The sequence below is a fragment of the Microtus oregoni genome, unplaced genomic scaffold (assembly GCF_018167655.1).
Source record: "Microtus oregoni isolate MIOR12 unplaced genomic scaffold, Mior012 000011F_ref0000422, whole genome shotgun sequence".
NCBI classification, from domain to species: domain Eukaryota; kingdom Metazoa; phylum Chordata; class Mammalia; order Rodentia; family Cricetidae; genus Microtus; species Microtus oregoni.
This window is the reverse complement of record NW_024543070.1, coordinates 336,854-353,926: the sequence shown is the minus strand read 5'-3', so window position 1 is coordinate 353,926 and position 17,073 is coordinate 336,854. Positions and strand designations below refer to the sequence as shown.

At 43.3% G+C, this 17,073-nt stretch overlaps 1 pseudogene; it reads right to left on the bottom strand.

The window, feature by feature from the left end:
* LOC121453540 overlaps positions 1-9,588 on the bottom strand; it is a 105,038-nt pseudogene extending 95,450 nt beyond the window's left edge.
* Between the last annotated feature and the right edge of the window lie 7,485 nt (positions 9,589-17,073).

The window sequence follows — 17,073 nt, the reverse complement described above, 5'->3', positions numbered from 1 at the left end:
CTGGAGTTTTCTAGCTGGGTTAGCCAGTTTTTCAATTACAGCTCCATGTCGGCCTAGGTTCTCTTTGATGTTTCTGTGTCCCTTTATTGAATTCTGTTTCTAAACTCTGGATTGCCACATTTCTATCAGCCTATGTTTGTATTTTCTTGGGAACTGAAAATTTTTTTATATCTATTTATTTATTATGTATACAATATTCTGTCTATGTGTATGCCTGCAGGCCAGAAGAAGGCACCAGACCCCATTACAGATGGTTGTGAGCCACCATGTGAGAGATGGCTCAGAGGTTAAGAGCATTGCCTGCTCTTCCAAAGGTCCTGAGTTCAATTCCCAGCACTGAAACTTTTAAAGTGAGTTCATTCACTTTAAGGTCATTCAATGTTTCTCTGTGTCTTGTTTAAAGTCGTCCGATTCTTTGATGATGTTTAGGATTGTTCTTTTAAATTCTGTGTCCTGGGGTTCATCTAGGTAATTATCATTGGTCAACTGTTTATAGGACTGTTGAATTTAAAGGCAAGGGTAATGCCTTGATCTTGTGTATTCTTTTTTTTTATTTTTTTTTATTTTTCAATGAGGTCAGGGTATTAATGTTTCTTTCTTTGGTTAGTTACGTGTCTGGTATAATCAAAGCAGATTGGGGCAGAACGCAGGATGAGTGGACTGGTTAGGGACTGAAGTTTGGTTGCAACTGAAGTGGAATGCAATCAGGTTACACAGGAGGCTGGCTGTGCAGCATGTGTGAGCGACTGTAAGCCTGAAGTTTGGAAGTCGTTCTGGGAGCTGGAGAATGTGCTTAAGGGAGCCTCTGGCTGACTCATCTTTTGTGCGATATTCAGGATCTAGCTGGGGTTCTCAGCTATTCCTCCAGCAACATCTGCCTGCATGTCACCACGCTCCCAGCCATGATAATAATGGAATGAACCTCTGAAACTGTAAGGAAACTTCCTCAATTAAATGTTTTCCTTATAAGAGCTGCCATGGTCATGGATGTCTTTTCATAGCAATAGAAAACCCTCACGAAGACACTAGGGCGCAACCCAAGTGGGCTGCGATACAAAACACTTTGTGCACTGAAAGCTTAATTCAGCAGGTTTAGGTCACTCAGACCCTGTTTATTTTCCAGAAAGGCTTGCCTAACTCTTGAGAGTTGATTTCCCAGTCCCCAGAACACTCAGTTTTATAATAGTACTTTGTGTGCCTAAGGCCCTATGCCAAGAGGCACCCGTTTTATCAGATTATTTTTGTGATTTATGAAAAAATTCTGATTTCTCCTGGAGAACTGAAGTCTGAGAGTATGACAGTAGTCACATAGAGGCGACATTGTCACTGTGAGTGTCTGATACAAAAACACAGATTTCAGGCCCAGGACGTCTTCACTACTTGGATACACCTTGTTTTAATCTAACTTGACATAGCTCGACTTCCCCCCCCCCCAAATATTTCCTTTATTTTATTTCAGCTTTGGATTATAAATACAATCTCTCACATTTCCCCTGGTACTCCTGAGTTCTGTGTTTAAATCTTCCTTCAGAAGTCACCAAATGAGAGAGTCCATCTTCTTCTGCTTTGCCCATTCCCTCCTAGCTAACCTTTGCCTGGGGCCTCCCACCTGCTGAGGCATTGCGAGTCTTTTTTAATTAACTTGCTCCTGACCTGTTCAAGGGCTTAGTCACCCCTGTAGCAAGCTCCTTTGTCCGCAGTTGCTGAAGTCAGCTCAGGTCGGGGATTCAGACAGGAGGCAGATTTTCCAAGGGTGGAGGGGTGGACACCAAGACCTGTACTGCTAAAATTCTAAGCTGTTTGTTACTTATTTGCCAGCACTTCCAGTTCATTGAAAGATTAAAAATAGAGCGGCACAGGGCAGCTCACGAGCGAATCAAAGCTAACAGGGAAGTAAGCAGACAGGGAGTGTGGTTAGCACGTTTCTCTCTCAAACACACAGAGAGGCTGGACCACAGAGAACAATACTTAGCTAACTGTAAAGTTAAACCAATGACAATAGAACACGGCTACCTGTCAAATCCACAACCCAGAAAGTCAGAGCAGGTGAACTGTCAACGACAAAATGTGGTCATCCATCTTCACCTACCTGATGACACATCCCGCTCCGTGGACTACACATGTGTCCTTCCACCCAGCCAGGGGTAGAGGTCTGTGACAGGACCTGGGCACATAGAGATTCACCCACATGGGCGAGTTAATGCTGCTGTCCTTGTGTCTACTTCAGACATCCAGTATGATACTGTGCTCGAGCAGCTGGCCCAAAGTAACAGAGCCCAGATGCTGCACTAGAAATTCAAGCCACAGGGGACAAGCTGCAGTTCTCACTGCTCAGGACAGTAACAACCATGATGATCAAAGGCCTGGGGTAACCAACAAGTCCCCCCTGCCTACTTTCCTTGCTATTCTCACAAGTGCTAATGTGTTTGCTTGCCTTTGTTTTTGTTAGAAACTCACTTAACCTGTCCTCTTGTCTCAGGTTTTCTTCACTGTTTGGGAAGTGTTCTAAGGCAGAGATCCCTAACCCTAGGCCATTTCACCCCAAACCCCAGGTGTTTCTTTAGGTCTCTGGTAACAAAATCAACACTTGAGGTGTATTCTCGTGTGCCCACTCTGTGTGTATTTCACTTATCGCCACCGTAGGCAATGTTTTTAGTCTCAAGATGTCCCCTTTCCTATCAAGAGACTGACAAAACCAACTGAAGTCTTCTAAAAAAACTACAGATATATAATAAAATTTTCATTTTTTGGTAAAGGTGTGATTACTTTATATGTCAAGGAAAATTCAGCATGTTTTCTTCAGTATTGCATTATATTGGGGCTGAAATTATCATTGTAAGGACACGCTTGTTTCGAAGAGCCAAAAATCTCTCTTCAATTCTATTTTACTTTCTTTCAAGGCTTTAATACATTATGACAAACTTAGGAGCCGAAACCAACTCTTATAACCAAGACTTTTCCCAGGTCAGAAGGCTACAGTATCCAGACTGGTTTCTGTGCTGCAGGGTTCAAAAGGTCAGAATCGAAGTTGCAGTCAGCAGGGCTCTAAATGAAGGACCCGGAGGACAACCAGCTCAGGACTGAGCCCAGTTCCTTTTAGCAGAATATTCCTCACAGTGTAGAAATGGGGTTCTACCACTTTTCTAGCAGTTAATGAAGTGGTACCCTGGCTCCTGGAGGCCTTTCCCTCCAGCTCTTGTGTGTGCAGCCCAGCATCTCTATCTCAAGCACGACGTCTGTCATGTACTTACGCTCTCCCTACTTTATCTCGTCTGCCTCATGAATTTTCTCACCCCAACCAGAGAAATTCCTTACTTTAAGGACTCATGTGGTGAAGTCAATTCTACAAATAAAATCCAGAATCATCTCTCTATTGGAAAGCTAATGGTCTGAATTACGTTTGCAGTTTCTTTTGACAAGTGAAGTAACATTTTTGAAAGTCTGGGGATTAAGGTTTGGATCCATTTGAATAAAACCAGCATTCACTTGTCTTTGTCTCAAAGCGTAGTGACTCGAGGGTATTTCAAGTCCACCTAAATAAATCCTTCCGACAGTGGACACAGGGCCCTCATCAGTCAGCATCTCTATTGCTTTCTCTAACTTCAGGCTTATGTTCTCTTCCACAGACTGGGAAAGGGGTTTACAAAAGTTCCCCGTGGACCCAGAGTCAGTTAGGTGACATGCTGAGTAAAATAAACAAGGAAACAATGTCATCATTTCTGTTCCATTGGATGCAATTTCCCGTCCAGGGAAGTTGGGAGCATCCTATTACTGCTAGAGTAGGAACAGCAGACCTGGATCCCTGATTCTTTAAGGAGCTGAAAGTATAGGGAATGTGGTACATGTGTAACTGGAACCAGAAAACACAGACATGATAATAAATATGACCTATCTTGTTATTTGCCATCCATACAGTCTAGGAAGAAAAGGATAATGGCAAGAAAATGGTATCAACTCTTACACCGATACCAAGGGATTAAATAAAAAACATGTATCCCTCAAGTTCAACACTGAAATGATTTGCTTGTTGGCATGACCTTCATTATAGTTTGAAACTTCCATGTCATCAAAGAAGAGTATGTGAGTGAATATATTGTGTCTACATAACAGCAAACATATAGCAGTTTAACATTTAATACATGTATTGTCTCATATGGCATAGGAAGCAGGGTAATCCCAGAGCTGGGAGAGTAAGCAATTCTCAAGGGTTCCTCCTCTTGTGTCTTTTTAATTTCCTTGGCGTTTGAGTTGCCTTGGGCTCATTCTTTTCATCTTTCTCAGATGGCTGGCTCAGGTCCAGGAATCACACACACTTGCACATAATCATGTCACAAGCGAAGAAACAAGAGCTAGAGAAATGGCCACTGTGTCTTCCACAGGAAGTGAAGCATATTCATACTCACCCTCCAGCTCATAGGTAGTAAAAGCCACAAAATATGTACATCAGAGACACAGAGAATGACTATTTGCCCATCAATAGCTACTCAGGATTTTTAAATGTACCAGGAGCATCAACGTCTTTCTTTATAATCAGATGACAAAGCCTCGATTCTTCAATGTGAAGAATGAAGCGGGGGTCAAAGAAAAGCCTTGGAACAAGAAGTGCACATCACAGCAAAATACCATGTAATAAACAGTGAGAGACACAATGACAATTTGAATACCTAAGGTAGGTAGCATTGCCTCCCATTTAAGAACAATTACCTGTTGAAGACTTACTAGAAGGTCCACAGAGAAAATAAACCACTTATTAATACCACAGTATCTATGTGAGCATGAGTGGAGGCGTAGTAAACGATGCACCTTTCTCTCACGGTAGAGAATACTCTCTTGTCTGTCTGTCCAGCTCTCTATACTTGTAGCACTGTCATACACTTATAAAAATATAAAGTTATAACACAAGAAGCAAAGAGATAGTAGCTATTTAATTGTTTCACTCATTGGTTTGGCCTGGAATACCGTATCTGACCTTTAGTCATCAAAACAGAAGACAGAAAGATGATAGGTTTAGCTAGCCAGCTGGACAAAAATAGAAACGATCTCTGTTTATAGCTAAGTTAAAGGGATTTCTAGCAAGGGATGTTTTCATCTATTGGCCAAACATACCAATGAGGTAAGCATTTCCAAGACCTCCATCATTTGCTATCACTGACTGCAGGTAGTTTTAGAATAAACCTGAAGAATTATGCCCTTTGTAACAACACTGTTTTTATGGGTTCAGCATCTACCTGTAGCCCTGACTCATAAGTTTTGCATAGGTAAAATAATTCATTTCACTAAGAATAAAAACAAACAGACAAACAGAACCCTGCAATACCTTCAGTGTCGTGCATTCCTCAATCATTGTACGACCCCATCATTTTCCACATGTTATGCCTGGTGTATGTTCAGTAAAAGTCAAAGCTAAAAACCATAAAACGTAAGTAAGTTTCAACCAACATAATAAAATCAGTGAAATCCCAGGCATGTCTGCGGCTGTATCCTGAATGCATCTCAGATCCCAAGTGAAACAATATAAATGAAACGGAACACTTCACCCCGTTCCACAAATTCCCTCTGCAGCCCTCTCAGCAGGATGAGTTATAGCCCAGCGGAAAGCCTCTGAAGCTCTCAGCTTTGTACTGTGCCTGTTTTGTTCCATGTGACAGGTGGGGTCTGTGAGCGCCTGAACTAAAATGATGGCTCGCTCTGCATCGGAAGCTGCAAGGCTTTTGCATAGATCAGTCCTTTGCAAAGTCGAGGCTGTGAGGGCTGCGCCTCTTTTCAGGAGCAGTCACATATGGCTAGACCCACAGTGGAGCGCCACCCTGCTGACTTGCTGGGCACGTTGCCTGCAGCCATTCCACTAACGTTCTTTTGGCTCCTTCCTCACACGCTTAGTGCCGGGAAGTGTCAGGTGCAATGTAGACCAGGCTGGCACACTGGCTGACTGTTCCTACGGCTGGGACTTTCTGTCTGACAGGATTTACCCAGTTGTGATGGATGGTGGCTGAGAAAAGAGGGAAATGAGAAAGGAAGCGAGCTGCATTGCACCGCAGGGGGTCTGTTAAATGCCCACCTATGAGACGAGAGGAGAAGCTCGGTATCTGACAAGAGTTGAGGGAATTAAGAGTAATTTGATTACAGGTGCTCGACTGGCATTCATTTTCCTCTTATTATCTGAGAGCCCTCCCTGGAGAGAGAGAGCACTAACCTTCAAGGGAGCCGATGAATGGCTCTATTAAAAGCTCTGTAGTCTGTTCATGGCTCCGTAGCATCTGACCATTTTATGAACCCAGCGGAATTGGAAATAGGAAACAGAAGAGGGGAAGTGTCTTCCTCAAACACTGTACAGATGACGAGGTCCGCCTTCAGTGATTTGTAATCCAAAAAGAGATGCGGCACACAGATAAAATAAGGCGGGCTCTTAACTGCCCCCACCTCCAAGGGCCTGCTACGCGAGCGCTCCTCTTAACAGACAAGCTCTTCAACTCTGTGCGATGCCAAACTGTGAAGTCTCCTTACAAAATTAAACAAGATTATGTTTAATAAAATGTGATTAATTTTAGATGTTTTACTAATGATACTTTATTTCTTTTGTTTTGTTTTATCTTTGTGGTTGCTGCTGTTGTTTTTCTCTGTGTAGTCTTGGCTGTCCTGGAACTAGCTCTGGAGACCAGGCTGGACTTGCAACCTCCCCACACCAAAAAAAAAAAAAAAAAAAAAAAAAAAAAAAAAAAAAAGAAACAAACAAACAAAAAATAAGGATTGAAAACAAAACCACCTTGGAACCTGCAGTATGTCATGATATGTCACACACACCCTTCTGTCCCAAACAGCTTTACTTGCAAATGTCCAGGACAATGCGTCATTGGTCTGGTTTGGGATCTCTGGTTTCTGCTGCACTGTCAGTGATGGATCCTCACTGGGACTCTTCTTGTATATCCTGGTGTTGCCCTCTATCATGGGGATCCTGCAGCTTGGTTCTGCAGGACTGGTCCTTTCATGCACCCAGTATTTCATGGATGGGGTAGATTCTGGGGGTTGACCAACTCAAAGCCCTGGAACTGGGCCTGGGTGGCAGCTGACTTGGTCAGTCCACCTGTGGGCTCTCCTGCACCTATGCCACCAAAGCCAGCTCTCCTGCTTTGCCTTAGGTAGGGGAGTGGGGTGGACAAGCTCTCCCACCTGTGGCAGCTGGCAAGGGGGTGGGACCAGCTCTCCCTTGCTCACTTAAAGGCCAACTCTCCCTCACCCACACCTCAAGGGTCAGGTCCAGCACTGCCCCACTGGGAGGGACCAGCTCTCCTGCACCCAGGGGCAGCTCAATAGTGCTGCCCAGGCGACGTGCTTTTGGGTTTTTTTTGTCTGTTTGGTTTTTATTTTTGTTTTTAGAGACAGAGTTTTTCTGTGTACTTCTGGCTTATCCTGGAACTCGACCTGTAGATCAGGCTGGTACAGAACTCAAAGAGATTCACCTATCTCTGCTTCCCATGTTCCATATTCTTTTTTTTTTTCTTTTTTTTTTTTTATTAGGAAAAGAAGAAAAAAAACATAAACAAAAAACAAGTTTCCACCTCCTCCCAGCCTCCCATTTCCCTCCCCCTCCTCCCACCCTTCTCCCCCTCCTCCCACCCTTCTACCCCTCCCCCCACCCTTCTACCCCTCCCTCTCCAGTCCACAGAGCAGTCCGGGTTCCCTGCCCTGTGGTAAGTCCTAGGTCCTCCCCCCTCCGTCCATATCTAGGAAGGTGAACATCCAAACTGGCTAGGCTTCCACAAAGCCAGCACATTAAGTAGGATCAAAACCCCGTGCCATTGTCCTTGGCGTCTCATCAGCCCTCATTGTTCGCCATGTTCAGAGAGTCCGGTTTTATCCCGTGCTTTTTCGGTCACAGTCCAGCTGGCCTTGGTGAGCTCCCAGTAGATCAGCTCCACTGTCTCAGTGGGTGGGTGCACGCCTCGTGGTCCCGACTTCTTTGCTCATGTTCTCCCTCCTTCTGCTCCTCATTGGGATCTTGGGAGCTCAGTCCAGTGCTCCAGTGTGGGTCTCTGTCTCTGTCTCCATCCATCACCAGATGAAGGTTCTATGATGATATGCAAGATATTCGTCAGTATTGCTCTAGGATAGGGTCATTTCAGGTTCCCAATCCTCAGCTGCCCAAGGAACTAACTGGGAACCTCATGTTGGGCACTTGGGAGCCCCTCTAGGGTCAAATCTCTTGCTCACCCTAAAGTGGTTCCCTTAACTAAGAATTGTGGTTCCGTGCTCCCCTATCCACCTTTCCTTTATCCCAATTCTCCTGATTCCCCAAGTCCCCCCTCCTTCCCTTCTACCTTTTCTCTCCCCATCCCCCCTTACCCCCATCCCACCCCACCCCCAAGATCCTAATTTTCTCCCCGGCAATTTGGTCTACTTCCCTTAGCCAAGAGGATAACTATATGTTTTTCCTTGGGTTCACCTTCTTACTTAGCTTCTTTAGGTTCACCTATTATAGACTCCGTGGCCCTAATTTATGGCTAGAAACCAATTATGAGCGAGTACATCCCATCTTTCACGCCAATGGTCTCCAGGAAGTTTTCAAAGTGCTGACTGTCCTTCTCAGGGATAAAGGGCCTCAAACCAAGCAGCAGGAACTTGCGGCTGTCCCCATAGAGCTGCCGCAGGCTGATGCAGAACTCATGGATGGAGGCCCCATTGCGGTATTCATGGAGCAGTGCTGCAAACTGCTGGATCTCCTGCGACGATAGCTTAGTACGTAACGTGAGCATGTAGTCGTGCAGCAGCTCCGTGGCGCTCGTGCTCAGTTCACTCTCGCTGACAGTCTTGCTATGCGGCGAGGCCTGCATGCAGAAGGGCAAGGGCGGCAGGCCTCCCACATCTCCGGAGTCAGAGAAGCAGAAGGTGCTGGCTTCAGCATCGTAAGTGTCCTTCATGTCCACTTTCGTGGAAGAGTCATCGCTGTGCAGTGACTGGTGGTGGGTGGGTGGAGGCCCCGTCAAATATTGCTCGGTCCAGAAAGTCGATGGTAGACTCCGTGTAAACAATCTGGAAGACCTGGCTGAGCAGGGAGCACAGCTCTTCCGCGGCAACCTTGCTCTCCGTGGCCATGATGACCAGGCAACATGCCTCTACTGGCCCCACGGCGCTTTCTGACAAGGAACCTGCGCTGAGGCCTCTAGAGCTTTCTGCACACAGACTCTGGCTGGGAGAGATGCCTGGGTCCTGAGCCGTCTTCAGGACCACCAGGTGCGCAGCATCATCTCGGACATAGGAGACAGCAGCGATGTCGTGGATGGGCACCCTGAGGATAATGTCCTCCCCGTCCCTCCAGGCCAGCTTGACATTGTAGGCAGACAGACTGAGCACAGCATCGTGCTCCTGGGTCAGGTGTCCAGGAAGCTGGTGGGCCCGCTTTGCCTTGTCTATGAAATGCAGAATCTCAGTCCTACTGGAGGGGTTCAGGTAGCCAGGTATGGATGTTAACTGACCTAGATACTTCTTGCCCTTCTTGCCCTCCTCCTCCATGTCGCCGCATGCGGCCCCCGCGGCCCGCCCCGGGAGCCCCACCGCCAGCGGCCGCTACATGCTCACTCTGGGCCCGCCACCCCCGCGCTCACCGCGCCGCCCCCCATGTTCCATATTCTTAAATCTATAAATGTTAAAAGTTTTGGGGCTATGTAAATCTTATTGTTAATTGTAGACATTTACTATAAACAAAATGGTGACAGCTGTGTTTTTTCATTTATTTTATTTTCCTCTTTTGTCTTTACTCTTATTAACAGTTTACAGCTAAACAGGACTTGAAGATTAGTGTCATGCACCTACCTACAGACAATCACTTATATTGCTTCCTATTATATTATGAACATTATCTCCATTTAACAAACAAGAAAACAGAGCTGAAAAGGCCTCAGAAACTTCCCTTGAGGGTCCCTCATTTGACAACCACAAAGACCTTCATATTCACCATACAATGTACACTATTCCATTTTTTTTACTGAAAAAAACGAAATTAATAAGTTCTGACTAGTCTTTTGTTCACAAATGAAAATAAACTCACACCAAGATCTATATCTTTGTAGGATAAAACTTTGCATTTCTTCATTGTAAATCTAAAGCTTGAGAATTTTCAGGGAGACTCGGTTGACAAGAGGTGACAATCATGACTCAAGAATCGTACCTGGAGTCACAGCATCACTTGTCCACTGAACCTGCCTCAAATGGTTGGAAGACTGACCTTCTATTGATGCCACTTTCAAAGTCACCCCAGGAGAGAGTCCGAACAGGCCAATAACAACCTCTTTCCTGAAAACTTAGGGCTTTTTACAGGCGAAAATCTTAATCTCTAATCCTTTAGAGAAACGGTAGAGAAATTGGAGGATTTCTGAGAAGCAAGAGCTATGAAGTAGAATCTAAATCTTACAGGATTATGCTTCAGATGATGAACAATCTCAGGACTCTCAAATACCCACTAGTTACTTGTTTAAAGGAATACTTTAACCTTGTTTTGAAAGAGAGTCATTTCTGTATTTGACCAGGACATACAACCAAAGCAACGGAAGGACTTCAGCAGATGAGAGCTGTGTTCTGACTCCAGAACCACACTGGCTTTGGTTTCGGTTTTCACTTCACTGATGCCTCCATGATACTATGGTCTGGCTGCCATCATGACTTCCACTTCAGAAATCTGGCCTATAGGAACATGAAGTAAGTGGTCCTTGTATTGCTTCATAACTTGCTGGTGTATGGGTTCCATCAGAGTTCAGAAAGGATCTTTTTACATGTCCCCACACTCTCAGAATCAGGATTACAACAGCAAAGAGCTGATATTTAGTGTCAGTAAGATGCCAAGTATCATGTTATGTCTTTGATACATGAAACTGACACACATTTTAAAAATTTAAAGCAAGTCCCTAAATGTTATCCTAAACATCATTGTATATTAAAGTAAGTTGAGGTTTGGTAATGTGGTGGTTTGAATGAAAATGCCCCTCATTGACTCCTAGAGAGTGGCAGTTTTAGAAATGTGTCCTTGTTTGAGCAGGTGTGTCCATGTTGGAGGAAGTATGTCACTGTGTGTGGAATTTGAAGTTTCAGATATTCAAGCCAGGCCCAGTCTCTCTCTCTCTCTCTCTCTCTCTCTCTCTCTCTCCTGTCTGATAATCCAGATGAAGAACTCTCAGCTACCTCTCCAGCACCATGTCTCCCTGCACACTGCTGTGCTTCCTGCTATGGCGATAATAGAATAAACCTCTGGACTATGAGCCAGGACCAATTGGATGTTTCCATTTATAAGAGTTGTAGTGGTCTTGGTGTCTCTCCGCGGCAATAAAACCTGAACTAATGCAAGCAGCTTAGCAAGTTTTTCACTTTTCTGAGATGTTAAGAAAATACTCAAGGTCACTGAAGTGAAGTTCTGTGATGAAGAGGCCACACAGAATGAAGCTGACTACCAGTCACCTCAAACTTCTGCTTTAGCCACTAACTCTATAACTCCTGGCAAGTTCCACAGGCATAGAGTGAAGAACAAGATCAAAACTGGCAAAGCAGGACGAGAGCAATAGCTCACAGGGAAAACATGCTCGCCAAAAAAAGCCTGATGACCGGAGTTCAATCCCCAGGACTTTCATAGAGATTGAAAGAAAGAACCAAGTTACAAAGCAGTCCTCTGATTTCGCCATATGTGCCATGGCATGCATGTGCCCATCATATACACATACACGTAATAAAAACTTAAAACTATAATGTAAAGAACTGATAGCAGCAAATACGCTAAACAATAAAAAACGCAAAAATGTAAAAGTACAATTAAAATAAAATAAAGAAAATTTATAGACTTTTAAAGAACACTGTCATAAGAGAATCACAATAATTGAACACACATTAAATAATTCAGAACATTATGATAATTTTAATATAGTCTTTGGAAAATATTAGTTGGATAAAACTGGATAAACTTAAAAGTTTGGATGTTAAATTATCTATACTTGAATGCCTTGCCCTGGAAGATAGATCAATAACTTGGAAAACCAGTACAGGACACTCAAGGGTGCACACAACTGTATGCACACATTCAGTCACACTATGCTTAGTGTTACTTACACTTTCAACATTTCAGGGTCAGTGAGCAGTTTCCATTAAGAAGGCACACTGATCTGCACTGGCTGGCTTCGTGTGTCAGTTTGACACAAGCTAGAGTCACCAGAGGCAGGAGCCTCAGTTGAGGAAATGTCTCAATGAGATCCATCTGTAAGGCATTTTCTCAATTAGTGATCAATGGGAGAGGGCCCAGCCTATGGTGGGTGCTGCCATCCCTGGGCTGCTGGTCCTGGGTTCTATAAGAAAGCAGATTGAGCAAGTCAAGGGAAACAAGTCAGTGAGCGACTCCACTCCACCGTCTCTACATCAGCTCTTGCCTCCAGGATCCTGCCCTGCTTGAGTTCCTGTCCTGACTTCCTTCAGTGATGAACAGCAATGCTGAAGTCTAAAGCAAATAAACCCTTTCCTCCCCAACTTACTTTTAGGTCATGGCGTTTCATCCCAGCAATAGAAACCCTGAATAAGACATGATCCAATATCCAAGATAGCTGTCTAGAAACACTTATTTATCTCCCAAAGAAGCCAAGATAATGAATGAATGGCTGATATTTTGATTAGGAAAAATGCTAGATATTGTACAGATGAAGCAGAAGAAAATGGAGACAGGATGCCAAATAAAGACGGGAATAGAGTAGTATATATTAACTAGTCCATTTCTTCAGTTGAGACTTGCTCAAATCAAATTGATTGAAAAATCAAATTAATAATAATAATAAAAATGAATGGAAGACCAGAACCTCCCAGTGATATCCAGGACACATGTGTAGACCTTTTGTTCTTAGCTAATCTTTGCAAATTTTCAGCCAAGATGAAGAGTGTATAACCTTGCATGGTTCTAGAGGCATACCCCAGGTCACAATGCAAACACCAATAGCCAGTCACTAGCTGCATGGTGCCCTTTTGAAATTAACCCAACCCTCACCCTACCTCCATTGCCCTGTGTGTCATACCAAAGGCACTGACCCCACATGCCCTTAGAAACTGACGAGCAAGTGCTGTGATGTACCAGTTCCAGTTCCTGAAATTGGAATACTATGTCACCTTCACCCTATGAAATAACCAGACTGTGTGCGAACCTTGGTATCAATAAGATCATCATACAGTATGCTCACCCTTACTCCTACATACCCCAGAGACATTGAAAATTGTATTCTGCCTACAATCTTTTTCACCTTGTCTTTTCAATATATCATTTTAATTACAAATGTGTGTATGAACATGTGGGTACCCTCTTACTGCTATGGACATCATTGCATAAACACCTGGGACAACTGAGTGGCCCTGTATCCGAGTCCCTTGCCCTTCTACATATTGCCTCTGCGGCACCTAACTAACATGCAGGGAAGGATGGGCTTCATGCTTCTACTGCTCCTCACATCTAGCCTAAATCCATTGGTCACAGCAGAAGAAACTATATAGAGAATACACTACTGTAGTCAAAAGGAGCCAAAGCATATATTCCATTCCATGGGGGCACAATAAGACAGAGAGACCTGCCAAAGAAAGTCTTTTACTGCAAAAACCACACTTACAAATGGGTAAAGACAACAATATCAACACAGGGAGATAGAGCCATGTAAAAGCAGGGTAAAAATGATACCTCCGAAAGAACTCAGTGCCTTTCTAGTAGCACCCCACACACCAAAAGAAAATACATGAAATACCTGCAAATGATTCCAAAAGAACCTTTCTAAATAAACTTACCAAGACTGAAGAAATGTCTCAATGGTTCAGAATACTTCCTGCATGTCCAGAGGACCCAAATTCAGTTCCTAATATACACCACACCAGTGTCCAGTGGCACACAGTCACCTAATTCTAGCTCCTATAGAGCCAACAACCTCTTCTAGTTTCTACAGGCATCTTCACTTATGTGCACATGCCCATATCCATATACATTATTCAAAGAATATATTTAAAAGACAAAGTTGAAAAGAATGTAGACAGAAAATTCAGCAACATTATTGTAGCAAATCGTGACCTAAGTGAGACACTTAAAAGACTAGCCTATAAAAATGAACAGAAACCTGGGATTCAAAGAGCTCAATGAATATAAAATATATGAACAACCCTAGCAACAGACTCTATCAAGCAGAAGAAAGAATTTCTCATCGTGAATGCATGTTATCTTAAATAAATTGCAAATTAAAAATAATAATAGAGGAAAAAGAATGACGGCAGATTCCAAGACCTTTGAGGCCGCTCAGTGAGGAAAAGCCTGGCCAAAAACTTCCAATTACTGGGAAAGATGCACACGTTCAGATGCAGAAGTCTCAAAAGAGCAAATAGTTCCTCTTCCGGGCCCACTATAATGAAGCTCTCCTAGTCCAAGGAAAGAAAACTTTAGACATAGTAAGAGAAAAATGGCAAATCATGTCCACAAGAGCCCTTCTGGGTTAATGGAAGGCTGCTCAGCAGAAGCCTCCCAGACCAGGAGAGAGGGTGATGTCATGTCTAAACTCCTAAATGAATCAAATTTCCATTCAAGCCCATTATACCCAGAAAAGACGCCCTTCAGACATAAAGGCATCTTTGAAGAAAGCAGAAACAAGGAATTCCTCATCACCAGACCAGCCAGCCAGAACTATTGGGTAAAGTTGCTTTGCTTCTAGAAGCAACGCAAGATAAGATCAATTGTGAAAACACACAGCTCTGTAAAACCCAGTCAAACTGGGATGATGCAGAAGACAAAGAGAAAAAGAACCAGAAACCACCAAGACAAGCAATAAAAGAGAAACCGGTTACACAAAACCAGCAGCGAATAGCATAATAAAACAAAAAGGGATGAGCCTTTAAAAGCAAACATAACCCTGAATACCAATGTATTAATTTCTCTAATTAAAATATTTAGATTGGCCTAATGCAAACGGATTACAAGCAAACTAATGAGGGCCACGAGAGGGCTTGGCAAGCAAAGGCTCTTGTTTCCAGGTCTGGAGTTTGATCCCAAGGACTCACATAGCTGAATGAAAAGAATGCACTTGTCCTCTGACCTCCAGGAATGCACACAAATATTTCTTTTAAAAATTGCATTAAAAAGTAATTTAAAAACAATGACATATCAATCCCCTCCCACCCCACCCCCAAAAACTTCTCATTGGTAAAGACACACAAAGAATCAGAGGGATGAACAAAGATAAGTAAGAAGAGAAACCAAAAAACAAAAGGAAGTAGCTCTACTTGCACCCGATAAACCAGATTTTAAATCAAACCCTGTAAAACTAGGAAAAGAAAGTAACTGGATGATGATTAGGGGATAAATTCAAGAGAAGAAAATGAGATATTATAAAAATGCATGCATTCAGTGACAGATATCATGTTACAAAGGGAACATTATGAGATCTAACAGTGCAGTCATAGTGGTGCTTCAACACCCCACTGTTACCAGAGTGTGGAGAGCCCAGATCAAAAGGAAAATCAGGAAAGAAACATCAAAGTTAGTCTTTCTATAGTTCAGAGGCTCCTAGCGTAGCTACAGAACCTTTCTCCCTATGGCTGCCAAATATACATTCTTCCTCTGGGCACACAGGATGTTCTCTAGCATCTGCCACGAACCGGACTGCTACAGAACTTCGTTTCACTCCTAGGGAAACAGTGACACTAATTCTTTGCAAACTTTTCTGAACCACCGAAAAAGAAAGGCCTCCCAAACTCGTTCTAAAGAGTCCCCTGACTCCAAAAGAAAGCAGTAACTGGGGAAAACTACAAAACATGCCTGAAAACATGTGTAAACACAAACACAATACTTCACAATAAATACTAGCACACTTAACTGCACCTCTGAAGCTCACATGTCAAGTCTAGTGGAATTTAATTTAAGGATGCAAAGAGGGTCACTACATAGAAATTGATGAACATACACACACACACACACACACACACACACACACACACACATGTATATTCTGACTAATGTTTGTGCTCTTAAAGGAATCACTACTATCCAGAGCTATCCCACACTTGAAGTATCTCCTTCACTCTGCTGCCAAAGAAATTCCCAAGCCATCATATTCTGGCTATAACTTGCAAGTGGGCTGTCTGCCGAAAATTATTTTTTTTCTTTGTAAGCACACTCTGAATTGCCAAATTCATGTAACCGAGAGTAGTGTTGGGATCATAAACACAGAGAATTGCAATTCCTCTTGGTCTCTAGCCAGCCCAAATGAGGTATGGGATTGCGCTACAGGGATCTGTGTACGCCACTGATACTGACACAGTGATGTGGTAAGCTCTCATCTCAGTATTGTAAGCACAATGACAATGGAAACCAGTTATGGTCCCTTCTCTCCATATGGTGTTGACAGATATAGGTAAAAAGACAAATCACACAAACAAAACAAGAGTGAAGACAATAATCACAGAGAAAACTATGAGAGCTACAGTCTAAATGAACCCATACAGTATTGTTAGATTGCTCCTAAAGGACCAGATGCAGAGTTCATAAAATCAAAGAAGTATGTCACAAAGTTTAAAGAAATCGTTTAAGTGAGAAGATACAGACCTGCAAAGCCTTGATGTTAGAAGTATACTATGGAACTGACATAAAAAAGTCTGCAGAACAAGACAGCAGGACCGGAACACCAGCTTATCCACATATAATGTGCCATTTCTCACTCATACTGCGTCTTTAATGCTAGAGGTCAGATTTTACAGATCTTTGTGACACCTGGTCTAAAGTTTTTAAATTAGCTTCAGAGTAATGAAAAACCACTGGATGACTGGAAATTGAAGGGACCAGAAGTTCAATCACAAGTACTTTTGGAAAAGGTGACCCATTCTGAAAGGGATAGGAGGGAGTAGGAGAAGGGACATCGGGATAAGGATGCTCTGTGGCTATCAGACATTCATGCTGTATGACTGTGTCCTAAGTAACTGCTCAAGTAGCTGTTTGCAGTGTGGGAGGGCTGCAGCTTCTCAGACTCTGCTGACGATTTCAAAATCTCATGCTGATATCGGTTTGACTGTGAACACATGGCACACCCCCATAATCCG